This window comes from Choloepus didactylus, chromosome 2 (genome assembly GCF_015220235.1).
Source record: "Choloepus didactylus isolate mChoDid1 chromosome 2, mChoDid1.pri, whole genome shotgun sequence".
Lineage (NCBI taxonomy): Eukaryota > Metazoa > Chordata > Mammalia > Pilosa > Megalonychidae > Choloepus > Choloepus didactylus.
The window spans coordinates 167,307,738-167,323,518 of record NC_051308.1 but is presented as its reverse complement, the minus strand read 5'-3'; the positions used below and the strand labels follow the sequence as shown (position 1 = coordinate 167,323,518).

The 15,781-nt window shown below is 36.4% G+C and overlaps 1 protein-coding gene across 5 annotated transcripts in view; it reads left to right on the top strand.

Annotated features, from left to right (window-relative positions):
• The window catches only part of ST6GALNAC5 (ST6 N-acetylgalactosaminide alpha-2,6-sialyltransferase 5), a 212,906-nt gene that overhangs the window by 106,121 nt on the left and 91,004 nt on the right, over positions 1 to 15,781 (top strand). The gene's annotated exons all lie outside the window — the stretch shown is intronic.

The following is a 15,781-nucleotide window of genomic DNA, read 5'->3' as shown; positions in this document are numbered from 1 at the left end:
ATGGAATGCTAGGGAGGGGGTGGAATGGGAAGATTTAGGCTGTATATATGTTTCCACAATTGAAAAAAAAAGAAGTCTAAATAGATGACAATTAAATGCTAAGGATGATCCTGGATGGGATCTGAGGATGGAGGAGAGGAGGCTCAAAGGGACACAGTTGGGACGTAAGGAAAAAAAAAAAAAAGGAAATATAGAATGTAAGCTTTGTATCAATGTTGAATTTCCTCAACTTCTTAGCTGTGTTTAATGGGATTGCATGAAAGAATGTTCTTGTTCATGGGAAATGTATATGTGAATTATATTGTTTTTTCAAGGATGTGTGCAGCTTGCTCTCGTATGTTCAGAAGACAGAGCAATAGATGATGGATGATACGGAAAGAGAGAGGGAGGGAGGGAGGGAGGGAAAGAAAGAAAGAAATGGTGTGACAGGATGTTAAAGGTGGTGGATCAGGGTATCAGGGGAGGGGGGTCGGGGTATGCTGGGGTTCTATGTATGGGGTTTGTACTGTTTTTGCAACTGTTCCTGTAAGTTTGAATTTATCTCAAAATAAAATTTCTTATTAAAAAAAAGTTTATAACTGTAATGAGTGTCTGTATTGATTCTTCAAGAAATATTTTATGCATATAGAAGTCAATATAAGTATACATCATTTTCCTTTCCATTTTTATACAAATAATGCATGCTTTATAATATATCTTGCAAAGCTTTTTGTATCTATACATAAAGATCTTCATTCTTTTTTAAAAATGTATATGCCATATATATATACACCATAGTTCATTTAATCAATTCCTTATTAATCAAATTTTGGGTTGTTTCCAATTCTTTGTTCTTATGAACCTGCCTAACATATGTAATTTTTCATATCTAAATGGATATCAGTAGAATGAATTCCTTGAGGTAGAGTGGCTGGGTCTATAGGTAGATACATCTGTCATCTTCATAGTGTCAGCTGCCCTCCATATGGATTGTCCCATTTTACACTCCTGTCATCAATAACTGAGATGGCCTATTTATCCATATTCTCACTCAGAGTATCTTATCATCCTTTGGGATTTATTTTGCCACTCTGATAACTAAGAATAATAATTCAGTGTGGTTTTATTTTTTATTTCTCAATATGAGAGTGAGCATCTTTTTATAAGTTTAAGAGATGTCTGATACTGTTAATCTCCTTTGCCCCATTTTCCATTGTGTTGTTAGTCTTTATTGACTCATAGGAGTTCATTCTATATCAGAGATATTAGTCATTTGTCTGAACAAATGTTTTCTTCAGTTGGTAAAACACTTTTTGGATATGCCGATTTTTTTGAAGGGAGTTGCAGATAGGTTTTTCTTTGTATATGGTAGAATTTTTCAAATTTTTCTTTAATGGATTTTATGGGCGTCTGGATTTTTGTGTTACATTTGAAAAGTCTTCCTCATTCCAAAGTTACAAAAGAATCCTTTCATTTTTACCTCTAGTGTTTTTATGATTTCATTTTGATATTGATATCTGAAACTCTTAATTTTTTCTTTTGTCTTAACCTAATATATTAAATATAACCATGATCATTTTTCCCCATTGATTTAAGATACTAACCTTCATTACGTACTAAAATCCCATTTGTATTTAGATCATTTCTAAGCTTTACATTTTGATTGGACAGGTTTATTGCCTCATTGTGTTCCAGAAATACACACCATTTTAATTATCGAATATTTAAATTCTGATAAGGGTAGTCTTCCCTTCTTATCTGTTTTCTTGGATATTCTAGTTTATGAAATTAAGAATCAGCTTATCTGGTTACAGGAAAAACCATGTTGGTGTTTTTACTAGAATTGAATTAAAATTATAAATTAGGAAAGAGTGATAGCTTCATGATGTTGAATCTTCATATCAAACAATGTAGTATGTCTTTTCATTTGTTGAATTCTACTGTTGTGCACTTCAAAAGTGTTTTAGTGATTCTTTATTTTTCCTAATTTAAGTTTGCAAATTTTTTGTGACTTTATTCATAGGCATTTTATTATTGCTATTGCTGTTGTAAACAGGGTCTTATATGAAGGTTATTGATTTCTGTATAGTAGTTTTATAACCTGATACATTAATGTATTCCTTTATTGCTTGTATAGGTTTTCAAATATAAAACCTTATATTCCTTCTCCTTTCCAATTATTTTTATCTCTTTTTTTTTCTTATCTGAATTTTGTGAGGTTGTAACTCTAATACACTGTTAAATAATAATGTTAGCAGTTGGCATCCTTTTCTTGTGGGAAATTCTTCTAGTGTTTTTTCATTAACAATGAAGTTGGCTTTGGGGCAGAGATAGATATATTATTCCATGTTAAGCAACTATGCATTGACTACTCTTTTACTATTTATCAAAACAGTTTTGGATTGCATCAGATTTTTTTTTTTTTTAGTCTATGGAAATAATCATACTATTTTTCTCCTTTGACCTATTAAAATTATAAATCATGTTCACATATTTCCTAATATTGGCCCATATTTGCATTCCTGGAATAAATTCCATTTGGTCATAATGATATTTATAATTCTACAAGACAAGAATTTTTAGAACAGTAGTATTTATAATATTCAAAAACAATCCACACATTCATAAATAGAGAAATTGATAAATTGGGATTGTTTCTTACAAGAAATGTTATACATGAATGAGATTAAACAGAATGCAACCTTATGCACCAAGATGGATATGTCTCCCAAACATAACTTTGAGTCTCCCCACCTCCACTGAAAACAAAGCTAGACACAAATACTGCCCGACAACATATATATATATAAATATATATATATGTATATGTGTGTGTGTGTGTGTATGTATGTATGTATGTATTTATATAGTTAAAAATGGGCAAACAGAAATATAGTGCTTAGGGATACATATGTATGTGATAAAAGTATAAAGAAAAAGAAGGGAGAGAGTTGGCAGGGCAATTACCCGGGGGGCTTCTGGAGTGCCACAGAAGTTTGAATTCTTGGCCTGGGTGGTATTTACATAGGCATGTGCTTTATTCATAGAGCTTTACATTTACATTTAATACAGTTTTGTCTGTGAGTGTATATTGGATTATGAAAAGGTTTTAAAAATTATTTTTTAAAATATTTTTAATATTTTATTTAATATTTTTGCATCATGATTCAGAAGAGAGATATGTCTATAGTTTTCTCTTGGGTTCACTCTTTTTTGAGGTTTGGTATGCTGATTTCATAAAAAGAATTTTGAGATTTTCCTACTTCGGGCCCTGAAAGTGTTAAAATTACAGTGGAAAATCTACTTTCTAAAGATTTGATAGAATGCTCCTGTGAATTCTTAGGATTATTTTTTTTTCATTGTTGAAGGGGAGATAGCTCTTTAACAGCTTTTCATATTTTGTCTAAGGAGGTTGATTATTTAGGTTTTCTGAATCTTCTCGGTCACATCTGGTAAATTATATTTTCCTAGAAAATTGTCCATTTTATCGGGGCTTTGCGTATGTGTATCAAAATAAACAAAGCAGGCTCTTGTGATTCTTTAATTTCCTCCATTTCTATAGTTTTCCCCTCTTATTTTCTAGTTGTGAATTTGTATGTTCTCCTCTTTTGTCCCCTCTATTAGGTAAGCCAGCAGATTATTTTTTTTTTTTAAGAATCAACATTGGGCTTTCTTTATTAATTTATCTGGTTTTTCTGGTTTCTAAGTCAGTGCTTCTCAAACTCTGATCTCCATACAAATCACCTAGGAATCTTGTTAAAATGCAGATTCTGATTCAGTAGGACTGAGATGGGGTCTAAGATTCTGTATTTGTAATGTGCATCAGGTGATACCCATGTTGCTTGTCTGTCCTACACTCAGAGTACAAAGGTGCTGGTTCTTTTATTTCTTATTTTATATAAATTTCTTCCTTTTCTATTTTTGGGGCTTTTTTGTTCCTCTTCTAACTTCTTGAAACAGATATTTAATCTATTTATTTTCATTCATTTTTTATTACTGATCTAAATAGTTAAATCTGTGAATTTTCTTATAGGACTGCTTTAGTAGTATGCAATAGAATTTCGATATGTGGTATTTTGGCCACCATTATTTCCTAGATATTCAGACCATTCAATATATGTTTCCTTCTTGGCTTAGGAGTTATGTAAGAGAGAAATTTTAAATTTATAAGTGGTTATGTCTTTCTCAATTTGTATTCATTTCTCATTTTATTTATTGTAATCTGAGATGGTGGCCATACTGTTTCTACTTTTTGAAATCAGAGGTTTTCTTTGAGGCCTAGTATATGGTTAATTTTTGTGAATGTTACATGAAAAGGAGGTATATTTTTCATTTCTTAGGCACACCTTGTGACATTTATCAATCAGGCTACATATTAATTATGTTATTTAGTACTTCTATACCTTGTCTAATTTTTTTTTCTCATATGAGTCCTCAAGACCTGAAAGAAGCAAACCAAAACTATAAAATTCTTACAAGATAACATAGGGGTGAATTTTCATGACTTTGGAATAGGTAGTCTATATTTAGATATGACACCAAAACCACAAACAATAAAAGAAAAAATAAACTAGAAATCATCAGAATTAAAATCTTTTGTGCTTCAAAGGACACCATCAAGAAAGTAAAAAGATAACTTGCAGATTGGGAGATTTTTTCTGCAAATTATATTTCTGATATGGGACTTATATCCAGGATATATGAGGCAATATTGCAACTCAACAACAAAAAGACAAATAAAATAGTCCATTTAAAAAATGGACAAATCCTCCCCACTACGTGGGACATGATGACTCCTAGGAGTGTAAATCTCCATAGCAACATGGGACATGACTCCCAGAGATGAGCCTGAACTCGGCATCGTGGTGAGAAAGACTTCTTGACCAAAAGGAGGAAGACAAATGAAACAAAATAAAGTTTCAGTGGCTGAGAGATTTCAAATGGAGTTGAGAGGTCATTCTTATGCATTTACAGATATCCCTTTTTAGTTTTTAGTGTATTAGAATAGCTAGAAGGAAATACCTGAAACTGTTGAACTGCAACCAGTATCCTTGATTCTTGAAGACAAGTTTATAACTATGTAGCTGATATGGTGTGAACGTGTGATTGTGAAAACCTTGTGGCTCACATTCCCTTTATCCAGTGTATGATGTGGACAGATGAGTAGAAAAATGGGGACAAAAATTAAATGAATACTAGGGGGGTGTGAGGGGGTATGGGATGTGTTCTAGTTTGCTAATGCTGCAGAATGCAAAACACCAGAGATGGACAGGCTTTTATAAAACGGGGGTATATTTCACTACACAGTTACAGTCTTAAGGCCACAAAGCATCCAAGGTAACACCTCAGCAATCAGGTACCTTCACCGGAGGACCGCCAGTGGTGTCCGGAAAACCTCTGTTAGCTAGGAAAGCAGCTGGCGTCTGCTCCAAAGCTCCGGCCTCAAAACGGCTTTCTCCCAGGACGTTCCTCTCCAGCAAGCTTGCTTCTCTTCAAAACATCACTCCCAGCTGCACTCTCTTTCCTCCCCCGAGTCAGCTCATTTATATAGCTCCACCGATAAAGGCCCACCCCGAATGGGCGGGGCCATGCCTCCATGGGAACATCTCATCAGAATTATCTCCCACAGCTGGGTGGGGCACATTCCGAGCAAATCCTACCATCACCAAAACGCCTGCCCCACACAAGACCACAAAGATAATGGCATTTGGGGGACACAATACACTCAAACCGGCACAGGATGTTTTGGCTGTTCTTTTTTACTTTTATTTTTATTCTTTTTTTTTTGGATTAATGAAAATGTTCAAAAATTGATTGTGATTATGAATGCACAACTATATGAGCATACTGTGAGCAAATATTGTACACTTTGTATGATTTTATGGTATGTGAATATATCACAATAAAATTGTGTTAAAAAATAGGGAAAAGATATAAATGGACATTTCACCAAAGAAAATATACAAATGGCCAATTAGCACATCAAAAGATGCTAAACTTCATTACCCATCAGGAAAATACAAATCCAGACCTCATTAAGATACCACTTCACTCCCACTAGGATGGCTGTAATTAAAAGACAGATAATAAGAAGTGGTAGTAAAGATGTAGAGAACTTCATTCATTGCCAGTGGGAATGTAAAATGGTCAGCCGCTTTGGGAAACAGTCTGAAAGTTCCTCAAATGATCAAATGATTAAACATAGAGTTACCATATGATTCAGCAATTCTCTCTATACATATACCCAAGCAAATGCTTACACACAGATATTTATGGGGGCATTATACATGATAGCCAAAAAGTGGAAACAACCCAAGTGACCATCAACTGATCAATGTGGTATATTATTAGGCAATAAACAAAAATGAAATATTGATATGTGCTACAACATGGACAAACCATGAAGCATTATGCTACACAAAAGGAGCCTGTCACAAGGAGCACACATTGTATGATTCCACTTCTATAAAATATCCCAAATAGACACATCTATACCTACAGAAAGTAGATTAGTGGTTGCTTAGGGCTGAAGAGGGAGCATAGGGGGATTGAAGGATGATGGCTAAGGATGTGGAACTTCTTTTGGAGTAAAGAAAGTATTCTAAAATTAATTGTGGTGATAGATGCACAATTCTGTGACTATACTAAAAGCCATTGGGTTGTGCACTTTAAATGGGTGAAATGTATGGTATGTGAGTTATATCTCAATAAAGCTCTTAAAAAATTAATGCCTCTTACTACTATAGATTCTCTGCTTATTTTTCCTTGTAAATTTCCTTTGTAGGTTTTACTCTGTCAATTTGATACTTTTTTGGTGCATATAAAGTCATAGCTGTTATATTCTTCATTGTGAATTGTATCCTTTTACATTCTTTTTCTCATGTAATGTTTTTTTTTGCCTGGATAGATAGGAACTACAGTCATTAAGATCACAAATTTTGGATTAGGTATATTTAAATCCTCACTTTGTCACTTACCAGATATGTAATCTTGGGCCAATCACTTAACATCTTTGTACCCCAGTTTCTTCATCTATAAAATGGGCACACTGATAGTAATTAAGTTATCTTGTGAGTTTATTAGAAGGATTATTTAAATGAATATGGACAAAGTACTTAAAATAATGCCTGGTGTATAATAAGTGCTATGTAAATGTTAGGTTGCTATGGTCTGCTATTAACATCTATTATGATCCTGACTCCTGCTTTCTTTTTATTTGCATATTCTTCTGTCTCCATGCTTTGATTTTTTTTTTTTTTTTTTTTACTTTTCTGAATCATTTATTTTTGATGTGTTTCATATACTAAATAGCCCATCTGAAGTTATTTTTCTTTCCATAGGTAATTTTGGTCCCATTACATTTATTAATATGTCATATATTTTGTATTAGTTCTGTCATCTTATGCTACATGTTCTTACTAATGTGTTTTTTTTTTTTTTAATTAAGTTGTTCACTCCATGGTGAACAATGACTTTACTTTGTTTTCTGTATGAGGTCCTTTTGCTCTTATTGGAAGGATTGTGTTTTGTCCTGTTCTCTTTATAATTATAAATTACTCTTAGTTTGCTATTTAATGATTGGCTATTATTATTAGTTGTAACTGAACAATGACACAGCTAGTATATTCCCTCCCCTTCTCTCCTCTCCTCTCTTTCTCCAGCACCTGATTTTTGTCAATATGATCTTTCTTGGTTTTTACCCTGGTATAGTTAAATGTGTTTGTGTTTTATTATTTGATTTGTTAAATTCTGACTTCCAGGTCTTGTAGATGAAACCATAAGCACATTTACTCTTCCTTCCAATTTCTTTCCCTCTTCCTCTCCCAATTTTTCAGTTGTACTTTATCTGACACTCTAACCCACATTTCTTCCAGATTTAGTGGTTTTGTTAAATATACTCAGTTTCTTCTGACTCCTTTTCTCAAACTTCTTAATTGCCTGAATATTGATCTCTCTTATTTGCCAGAAATACATAAATCATATTCACTAGATTTTGCTTCTCTAAAGCTGTTTATTTGTAGCCTTTATACTTAAAGAAAAGTTTGCATGGATAAACAATTCTTGGTTCAACGTTTCTTTCCTTGAGAATTTTGTAGGTATATCTGGTATTTGGTATTGCTGTATAAAATATGAGGCTACTACGTGGGATCCGACACCCAGGGGAGTGAATCTCCCTGGCAACGTGGAATATGACTCCCGGGGAGGAATGTAGACCTGGCATTGTGGGACGGAGAACATCTTCTTGACCAAAAGGGGGATGTGAAAGGAAATGAAATAAGCTTCAGTGGCAGAGAGATTCCAAAAGGAGCCGAGAGGTCACTCTGGTGGGCACTCTTACGCACACTTTAGACAACCCTTTTTAGGTTCTAAAGAATTGGGGTAGCTGGTGGTGGATACCTGAAACTATCAAACTACAACCCAGAACCCATGAATCTCGAAGACAGTTGTATAAAAATGTAGCTTATGAGGGGTGACAATGGGATTGGGAAAGCCATAAGGACCACACTCCACTTTGTCTAGTTTATGGATGGATGAGTAGAAAAATAGGGGAAGGAAACAAACAGACAAAGGTACCCAGTGTTCTTTTTTACTTCAATTGCTCTTTTTCACTCTAATTATTATTCTTGTTATTTTTGTGTGTGTGCTAATGAAGGTGTCAGGGATTGATTTGGGTGATGAATGTACCACTATGTAATGGTACTGTAAACAATCGAAAGTACGATTTGTTTTGTATGACTGCGTGGTATGTGAATATATCTCAATAAAATGAAGATAAAAAAAAAAAAATGAGGCTAGCTTGAATTTGTCCCTTATAAAAGGAACTTGATCTTTTCACCTGTCTGTCGATAGGTTTCTTTCATTATCTTTGAAGCCCAGTAAATTTACTGGCATATGTCTCATTGGTCATTCTGGATCTGACATTATTTCTACTTCATCATATTAACTTTCTCACTCTTATCCTCTATGAATCTTTTGTGTTTTCCTTAGTGTTATTCACTTTTGTGCTCATTCAGATTGTGTTTTCATTTATGTAATTGGTTATATTTTTTCTTGTACACTTTTCCTAAGTTCTGCCAGCTCATATCTTACCTTCTCCCTTGCAATCTTACCATATTTTCCCTGAATTCTTCCATTCCTGCTATCTTCCTATATGGAGGTTATTGCTTCATTTTGTTTTTTTCCTCTCCTCCAAATTTACAGCAAAATATTTCTTCACAAATATCATCTGTTCCTTGATAATATTTTACAGAAGGATATTCTTTGTTAATAAATTTTGCTCCTTTTTTGTTTTAGATTATTTTGTACAGATGAGGTGAGAGCTTTTTTATAATGTATTATTGAATGATTTTCATTTTCCTAGACCAGGTATTTATAAAAGTTTCTTGAGGAGAAGACAGGTTAGCACTAATGTCTAACATAGTTTCACAATGCAAAGGTTCTCAGCTTCTACAAATATGTTGTGTTTTCTGTGTGTATCTTCATCTGGCCTTGGTTCCTCTTTTTCATTGAACCCACCATGGTCCTATCATGGTGGAAAAGTACCTTCTATTTTTGTACACCTTTGCTAGCAAAGGTACAGCTTCTGTCTCTCCAGGTATGCCTCTCATTTTCAGGTAGAAATGAAAATGCCAGGCTTCTACCACTGAGATCTCAAGACCTTTCCTCAGTTTCTCTTCACCTCTTCCCTGAAGAGCTCAATCACTTTTTTTTTAAGAAAATCTTAAAAATATGTTAGAATCTTTCCTGAAGTTTATTAAAAATTGATTTTGTGTTTTGATTCTACCATTCTTCATCTGTGTTAGGGTGGTTTCCAGGTAAAGGAGTATGGCTTCATTTGACTTTCGTATACATACTGGGTGTTTCCACCCTATTCTCCACCCTCCACCAAAAAGGTATTCTTTTATGATTTTGAGGACTCTTTATCCTGCCACCTTAGTTTCTTTGTTCAGAGGCCAAAACTAGTACCAGAATATCTTCCTTGCAGCTGCAGACATTGCTTATTAAATGGCAACCTGATTTATAGAACTTTCCCACCACAGAATTTATGGTTCTGAGCATGAATCCAAACAGCAATTACCTGAATATCCAGATACATGAGCTTTCGTCCCCCAGTCTGTCAGATCTGTCAAGGTGAAATGTGCACCTCCTCAGCCTTCTGCTGCTTCTGCTGTTCAGTTTTAAATGGTTGTGTAGAAACGCCTCAGAGGAAGAATCGCTAGTCATTGGCTCCAAGGTCTCTGGGCAACATCCAGACTCTAAAAGAAGGCACCTATGGCTTCCCCAGATCCATGCCTGCTCCTTCTCCTACCTTATCTTCTCAAATACACATCCCATTTAGTGCTAGGAGCCAATGGAAAATGGATTTCTGGCTCAGTGTTGGTTGACAAATTGTGTTATGAACTGGCCTCTTATTGGTGGCAAACAGATGGTACAATTGAATTGGATAATTTAAGAGTTTATTAAGGGGACTATTAATGAGCCCTCTGGAACTATAAAGTTTGTGGCAGAGTGTTGGGAAAACAGCCAATGGAAAGTGCAGTATCTTAGGGGTTGTAAATGTCAGGGAGCCGTTACCATTTCTAGGCCTGAAAGGGCAAGGAATGGGAGAGTTACAAGAATCCAGAGAGGATAATGGTATAGAGAGGGCTTCCAGAAAGGAACTGTGATTTTCCAAAGAGGGATGCAGTCAACCTAGGGTGGAAGGGAAGAAGGGAATTGGGGGGGAAGGAAAAATCCCAACCACACTGCCCTCTCACTCTTCTAGCTCCTGCCAGTGCGTCCTTTTGTCAAGGCCAATTGAAAGCCCAAGGGTGATAGTGCCCATTGATCCATCCATAAAGGTCCCCCTCCTGGGGTAGCCTGACAGGGAGGAGAGAGTGGATCTGGAGGGGCACATAGATGATAAACAGCACCCCCATGGATCCACCAATTTGCTAAACAAAATCCTGAAGGAACTTTATTCTGTAGCAAACATGTTGTCTTGAAGAAAGTAAATACAAGGTTATTCTAGAGAAAACAAAGTCTGAGGCCGAATTAAGGGATGAATTTTACAGCTCAGCACCACTATCTCTCATCATGTACAAATGAACACATACTAGATTTGAAAGCAAAGGCATACTATTATGTAACCACACACCCACTGAGCATTATCTGAAAATCAACAACTTGTTATAACCATTTAGTCCTGAATTCCCCTGACAGCTTATCCTTCCATTTCCATAAACCATCCTTCCCTTCCTACTTTATTTTACCTCCTGGGTTTTCCTACCTCACCCTTCTTCTCTGCTAGTTCTACTCTCTTTGTTGGACAGTGAGTCTTCAAACTGTTTCTGTATTCCAGCTCTGTCTCATGAGCTCCCAGCCCATGGCTCTAGCTGTCTACTGGACATTTTCACCTGGATGCTTTACAAGCATCTTAAATTTACATGTTCAAAACCCAACTCATTATCTGAAATCCTCCCAACCCACAGCTCTCTCCCCTCCCCCACATGCACCTATTTCTGAATTTTCAGCCCAAATTAACATTTTGTGAACTTAATTTTGGTTTTCTAACAAGAATAAACATATGGAGGAAATTTCTCTGTTAGCAGAAAAATAAGTTAATATTTTACATTGTTCATTAATAACATTTTTCATCAGTGGTTCCACCAATGAGGAGGAAATCAGCAATTTTCATAACCTATAGGGGTCAATTTCTCAAAAGAAAGTCCCAGAAATCATCTACACCATTACCTCCCTTGTTTCCCACATCCAGATGGTCATAAGCTGGTGGTACAGGAACCAGGTCTTCCCAGCTTGGAACTGTATCCCTTGTGCCTGGCATTGAAAAAAATATTTCTTGAATGAATTGAGTGAATGAATGATTCTATGTCTTTCAACTCTCCCTTTTAATATCTCCACCAGCCATCACTTCTTCATCCCGGCTGATACCATGTTGATGTAGGTTCCTCATTATCTTTTTCCTAGATTATCAAAGAGCCTTCTAAGGGTCGTTCCTCACTCCAAATCTTTCCTCTCTTTCATCCTTTCTCTCCCCTGCAGCCAATATCAATATTACCATTTTGAAGTTCAATTCTGGCCCTACTTCTTTAAATAAAATAATAAAATAAAGATTCTCACTCATTCTCCCTTGTTTGCTGGGGTCACCAAACGATTCCTGTGGGTTTGCCTAGCTGTGTGCCTTACATTAGAATTTGAATGCCTTTTGGGGAGACATGGCGTCTCCAGTTACCACTGGGATCCTTGTTCCCACTAGCCTCTGAGCAACCTTGGAGTTTGCTACCTCTTATCTATAGGGTCAAGATCCCATTCCTTAGCATGACAATCACCATGCCTTTCTAGATTCTTCTCCCTCCTTACCATCCACTCTCTTAGAACTTGGATACCACAAGCTTTCATAATTCCCCAAAATGTTTTCTGTGTGCTCTGCACCCTTCTCTCTCCCTGGGGATTTCCTACTCACACTTAAAGAAACACTTCAAATAGCACCCCTACCCTGATGCTTTCTGTAAAATCCCTATGGTACCTTGCTCCTTCCTCTGTGCATTTGCAGCATTCTATCACTGCACTGCAATGTAATTACATCTTCATGGTTCTGTCAGCACAGCTACTTCATGAGCCCCAAAGGCATGGACTGTGTTGTAATCTTTCTTTGTCATCCCACCCTCCAGTGCAAAATTTGAAAAATAGAGAGTTCAATCAATGTTTATTAAATTAATGAACACTTTATTAACCTACACTTTTTGAGCATTCTTAATATCCGTTAAACAGTACAATCTCTCTTAGGTCTCAATGTTATGTTTCAATGCAGCTTTCGCTAATAAATTTTGTGAGATATATGGAATATTGCTGTACTCTTCTCTGGTCATATGGGGGCTTAATTCCTATTTATACTTTTCTATTACTAGCAATAATGACTGTGACTACTTATTTGACAAATCTCTAAGATTCCTGTGTAAGGAAATTGTTTTCATTGGAGAAATTTGGAAAACTTTGCTCTGTCAAGTCTCTACTCCTTGTATCTAAGCAGCTTATTCTTTCCTGTGTTATGTTTAGCTTTCAGCTGTGGAAAATGCTCAATGTATGCCTCCTTTGTGCAGATTTATCCAACTGTCTCTGCCTTCTTTCATTAAACTCTCCCAGTAAAGGCATATTCCTTGTGCCTGTTTGAATATATTGTGTCCCCCAAATGCCATTATCTTTGATGTAATCTTGTGTGGGCAGACGTTATCAGTGTTGATTAGATTGTAATTGTTTGAGTGTTTCTTTGGAATGCGCCCCACCCAGCTGTGGGTGATGACTCTGATTGGATAATTTCCATGGAGGTGTTGCTCTGCCCATTCTGGGTGGGTCTAAGTTGATCAGTGGAGCCATATAAATGAGCTGACAGGCAGAGGGAACTCAGTGCAGCTATGAGTGGTGTTTTGAAGAGGAGCTACAGCCAAGAGGGACACTTTGAAGAAAGCACAGGAACTGCAGGTGAGAGACAGTTTGAAGACGGCCGTTGAAAGCAGACTCTTGCCCCGAAGAAGCTAAGAGAGGACACATACCCCAAGTGCAACTAATAGTGACATTTTTGAGGAACTGCAGCCTAGAGAGGAACATCCTGGGAGAAAACCATTTTGAAACCAGTACTTTGGAGCAGATGCCAGCCACATGCCTTCACAGCTAACAGAGGTTTTCCAGACACCATTGGCCATCCTCCAGTGAAGGTACCCAATTGAACACTTTATGGCCTGAAGACTGTAACTGTGTAACCAAATAAACCCACTTTATAAAAGCCAGTCCATCTCTGGTGTTTTGCATTCCAGCAGCATTAGCAAACTAGAACGTTCCTTCTGTTTTCAATTGTGAATTTTTCTCCTCTGGAGCCTCCTGACTTAGAATCTATTTGAGGAAGCGTTGGATGAAATTGAGAAAGAGAGAACAAGGGCCTATTTTCAAGGGATCACCCCTCCCCGGTTCACTTAACATTGGAGGGAATTTCTTTATTATTAAACAAACTGGTTATAAAATAACCTACACTGTGAAATACACACAACTGCATATCATTACAAATATATTTTTCTTATCAGAGAAGGCAATAGGCAAATCAGTCAGCCACTTTTGCAAGGTCATATTTCAGAGACAGCTGAATTCACCCACTGCTGAATTATGTTATGAATCCAGTGATTTAACATTGTCATCTACTTTGATTGACACTGAAACCCCTCCAGGACAGTAAATGTAAAGACGTTAGTAAAAATCACTTACAAAATGGCTTGATAGCTCCTGTTAATGAGCTTTAAAATGTGGTACAACAACTTAATCAAATTGGACAGCCCTTATAAAAGAATTAATTTGGCCACTGGCTCTCTTTCCAAAATGACTTTGTTTTACTCATAAAGGTGAAAATTTTTCTGTGGCTAAAACAGTCACAACTAAACTCAGAATCACCAGGACCTGGGGCAGATATCCAATTTCCTGAAGTTTTTCAGGAGCTATTTGTATTGAGTCCTCCTGTTGAATGAGCTGAACATCTTCAGGCTCATTTTAATGAGAAAGAAAAAAGAATACGACATATTAAAAACCATAGAGTATACTTAGATCTTCCATTTTGAGTAACTTGTGTATTAAATTATAGACAGTGAGGGACACTGAAATTCTCTGATGTGCGACCAATGCGAGGGGATTCAGGAACATCCCCATACTGCTCCAGACCACAGTAGTCATTTCCTGCAGGTCAAGAGAAAACACACTCACAGGTCAATAACCAGTCAAAGGCAGTCAAAGTCCTGCTTTTATTTTTTGCTAGCCTTTTGGCCCAGACTCTGGAGAAGATGATTAGAAAGGTAGACGTGGCCAACATAAGAAGGTGGGCTTGTGCTCAAACTAGAGCCCTAAGGAGACTCATTTTCTGTCTACCCCAACTTGAACCCCCAAACTCCCAGGACATCTCAAGACTGGAGTTGGTTCTAAAGACAGCCTTAGAGAGAAAATTACACGTGGCCCGAATTTTCCACCAAAATTCTTGTAGATCATCAGCATTGGTATAGATCGCTGTCTTAGGCTGACGACCAGATTATTAGACTTGCATTTAGGTCCATGTTATGTACAACTTAATTTCTTTAGATATTAGGAATCACATTCAGCATGGAATTGAGAGCCAGAGGGAAACTGGGACAGAGTGAGGAAAAAGCAGATTCATAGACCGCACCTCAAACTTACTGTAGTCAACAGTGTTATTGATGAGCCAATAATAGTTTTTAAATTCCCTTCTGTTCCCCCTTATTCTCCCTGCTTTTTTTTTCTATCTCTCTCCTAGTGTTAAATTTCTGTATGTAAGTACTTACCACAGTTGCTATTTGACATTTGTGTGTTTATTAAATTTATGCTGTATCATCCATGAGAATGTCAGCTCTATTTGGGAAGGCATCATGGCTCTTGATTTACCATTTCATTCTCAGCAACTAGCACAGACACCAGGAAGAGCTGAATGAATCTTTGTTAAATGAATGAATAAATGGAAAAGAGAGACTGCTAGACCATAACTGCATTTGCTGAGACCGCCGCTGTCTTTGAAAGCTCTGCTCTTAGTAAATGTGGCTCAATCATGTTTCAGTGTTATGGGCCCCTTTATTATTTAAAAAGAGCTTTCACAAACATGGCTTCATTATAAATGTGACAGGTATGATTATCCCCCACTTTACTGCAAAGAGGCTGAAAGTTGGAGTAGATAAGGACTTGACCTAAGTTGTACAGCTAAATTGTGGAACAACTAGGTCTTGAACTTCTGTATTGTAACTCTGAGCCAGGCTAGTTT